This window comes from Echiichthys vipera, assembly GCF_963691815.1.
Source record: "Echiichthys vipera genome assembly, chromosome: 3".
NCBI classification, from domain to species: Eukaryota; Metazoa; Chordata; class Actinopteri; order Perciformes; family Trachinidae; genus Echiichthys; species Echiichthys vipera.
The window spans coordinates 10,204,372-10,207,951 of record NC_139828.1 but is presented as its reverse complement, the minus strand read 5'-3'; positions in this window follow the sequence as shown (position 1 = coordinate 10,207,951).

Sequence of the window (3,580 nt, the reverse complement as noted above, 5' to 3'; positions counted from 1 at the left end):
TGTTAGCCTTGTTAGCATGTGATCATTTTCAAATGTTATTAGCTGAAAATCAAAATGTTAATGAAAAATATAGAAAAGAACATTTTCACAAGAACTTAAAAACTGTAAAAAATAAAATAAATAAAGAGAGTGAATAAAAATGTTTCATAATAATTATTCTCTTTAAATATTATTGAATTATTACTAAATCTGTTGGTACATTTATATTAACTTATTTATGTCATCATATCTTATGAAATCAATTTTGTCCCGTGTGGGTTTCCATACAGTGGCCCTGCAGAATATTGTGATAAGCTACAGACATCCCTCCACATGAAAGCTCAAGTGAGCTAAATTTTCAAGCAGAGAACTCATCTTTCGTTTTCCCCCCACAGGACGTGAATGCAGCACAAAACAGCCGGAGTACGAGAGAGAGAGAGGGAGAGAGAGAGGCAACAGCGCAGATGAGCCCCAATGAACAGCAGCCAGGGTCCGCTTTCAAACACACGTACACACACACTGTGCTCTACATCTCTCTCTCACACACACACACACACACACAAATGCCAGGGCACTCACACCCATGCAATCGAATAACGAGAGCCCCGTCAGTCGGAGCTGGCTGCCGCCGCTGGTGGTATCCCTCATCGCTTCTCTGAGACACAAAGCTGTGAGAGGAGCTCTTTCTTTCTGCACAAAGGAGAGGAGAGCGGAGAGCCTGGGACTTTGTTTGGCGGTAGATAATTGAACAGCACTGCTGAGAGGAGAAGAGACAGAGAGCAGGGAAGGTGAGTGAATGCAGTCAAGTCCAGCTGCTGTTGCTGCTGCTGCTGCTGCTGCTGGAGGAGGAAGAGGAGGAGGTGGAAGAAGCTCAGTGTCTGAAGAGGCTGGAGGAGCAACATTATCCCGCAACAGACCCACAGTCAGAGCAGACGGCCAGCAGTGATCAGAGCACCACCTCCAGGCTTGCAGATGTGGTTGGAGCGCTGTGCAAGTTGTAGTCCTGGGTAAGCCAACTTCACACACACACACACACACACGCGCGCACACGCACACGCACACACACACACACACATGGTGCTCCCCTTAATGTGCTATCTGACACTTTTACACACCAAAGAACCCCCATGATGCACACGGGGTTTTTCTCTTGTGCCACTGCCTGTGTCTTCCTTTCATCAGGACCTCAGTGGTTCAAGTCTCACTTCAACAGATGACCTGATGAGTGTTCAGATTCACCCTGTGGTCATTGTGACACTTGTTTACCCCCCTCAGTCTCTTCTCACACTGTCGTGGTGCAGTCCCGGGCTGATCGATTTGCTCTCTAACTCAATTGGACACCGGGTCTCATTATCTCACGGCCGTGCTTTTTCTATTGTCATCCTTGAGAATTCGCATCCATGCAAGCACAGCCTCTCTTGTGTGTGCGTGCGCGTGTGTCTTTGGTTACCAGTTTTCAATTAGGCTTTAATGATCTAAACGTGGGGCAGAAAGGGGAAGGAAGCCTTTGATCGATTCCTGCACTCATCTCACTGCGAGAGGCTCAGTGCCTGTCGTTGGTGTGACATATCTAAGCCTCTGCCTGTGTTTGCTCAGCCCTCTCCCAGCTCCGTTCCTGCCTTTTTAATGTGGCTCTGTTCACTCCTTAGTGCAGTTCTGGAAATAAGCTGTTTTTTTAGGTCTGTCTGAATACAGTATTGCTTTTATCTCATTCCTCGCCTTTCAAGGTTTACCGCTGTCCCGGCAGTTCTTGCATACATTAGCCTACATACATGACAAAAAACATGTTAGTAAAGGCAAATTATAGATGAGATTGTGAAGCTGTCTTTCTGTTTTTAAGACAACTGAGATATAGAAAGACACCTCTGCATGGCCACAACTGTAATGGGTTAGTTTTGAAGTTATTTTAGGGACATTAGAAAGTTGAAAGTAGGGAGGTGAAAGGAAATTAGAGGAGAGACTAATGAGGAATGACATGCAACAAAGTTCCCTGGCAGGAATCGAATCAGGGACATTATAATTCATGATAAACACTAATTAAACCCTTCGACTACCAGGACACCCCTTAGAGTGGAAACAGAAATACCTTCAATGCCACAGTTTTCAACTCTAATTGTTCAATCCTCCGCCATTAATGCAACCTTGTGATAACTGCTGTAAGCTCTTTTGTTGAGTTGCCTCTTAGCAAAATGCTCTCTGCAAAGGTGATGTAGCGTATATGTAAGAATGGATGTAGTGAAGCTGTAATGTGCTGCTGTTGACAATGCTGGAGGCAATAAAGGGTTTGCTGTCTTGGTTCAGACTACGGGCGCTCCACGTCTTTATTTCATTACCTTCACAAGTAAAGTCGCAACTCAAGTGTTATCCTCTTCCTCCGTAAAAAGCAAGCCTTCGTCTTCCCAGGAGGTCGTACCTGGTGGCAGGGAGAATTGCATAGTGAGACAAGGCTTTTAGGGAATAATAATGATAAGTTAAAGTAAAAAAAAGTATTTTGTCACTTGAATTGGGGTTTCTACCCTGGTGTAGCGACTAATTGCTCATTAAAAAAGCCGCTAAGAGGTTCAGTGGGGTCTTGTCCATGACTCACTCGTGTAAATCCATTCTTCACCAGGTTAAAGTTTTAAAGTGTTCAATGAAACAAAAAACAAGAGATTATATACTATATGAACAAACTAAACAACATGGTCAGCAGAAAATATCCAGCCCCTTTTGTGGAACCAAAAGCGCCGTGCAACTGAACAGGTAGAATACCGTGAAACCACACCCAAGTGTTACTTGCTGGAAGTGATAGTAACCGAAGAGCGTGTGCAGAATAAACAAACAATAATACAGGCCAAACCGTTTTTGGCTCCTACCCTAGCCTGATTTATATCTCATGAGTCGAAGGCATTTGCCCTCTCAGAGATGTTTTATGTTGCTGTCGGAACAAAGAAATCTCTAATCTTATTTTTGTCCATTTTTGTTTTTTCTCCAAAGTGTTTTCTGTATTTTTCAACATCAAGAGTAAAATTAGACTGTTTCGTGTTTACACCGGCACACGCAGGTCCAGTGTACGTGGGTGGTCATGTCGTTTGTGTTTTTTAATCGTGTTAACAGTTTATGGATGGAGTTAAAACCTCATTTCCACTTTAAAATGAAAATGTATTTGTGTGGATCTACAGTAGCCTCAGGTTCAGATATAAAAGTTGGTGTATGCACGTCATGGGGACTGGATCTAGATCTAGTGTTTGGGCAGATGTCGCTCACGGGGTAGAGCGGGTCGTCCTGTTTGCCCTGTTGAAGTCTTAGGGTATTGTTTTGTGCCTTTGTTTGGCAGCATAGCTCAAGATCAATAGGAAAGGAAGGAGAGAGAGACGGGAGGACATGAACTCGGACACCCTGTATTGACGCCTTCTTGAGCGACTGAATCCCAAATTCCCAACACATTGGTGTGTAGAATAATGGGCTTATGAAAAGCACATTGTGAAGAGCTTTCCAGTTTATTTATCATTTTTTTCGCATCAAATTTAGATGAAACATGAACTTCCGTCTCTGTCGTCTCATGGATTCCCACCTGCTCGTCGAGAGCCACGGTCGGTGCTACTGTCTAAAAATCAACAGG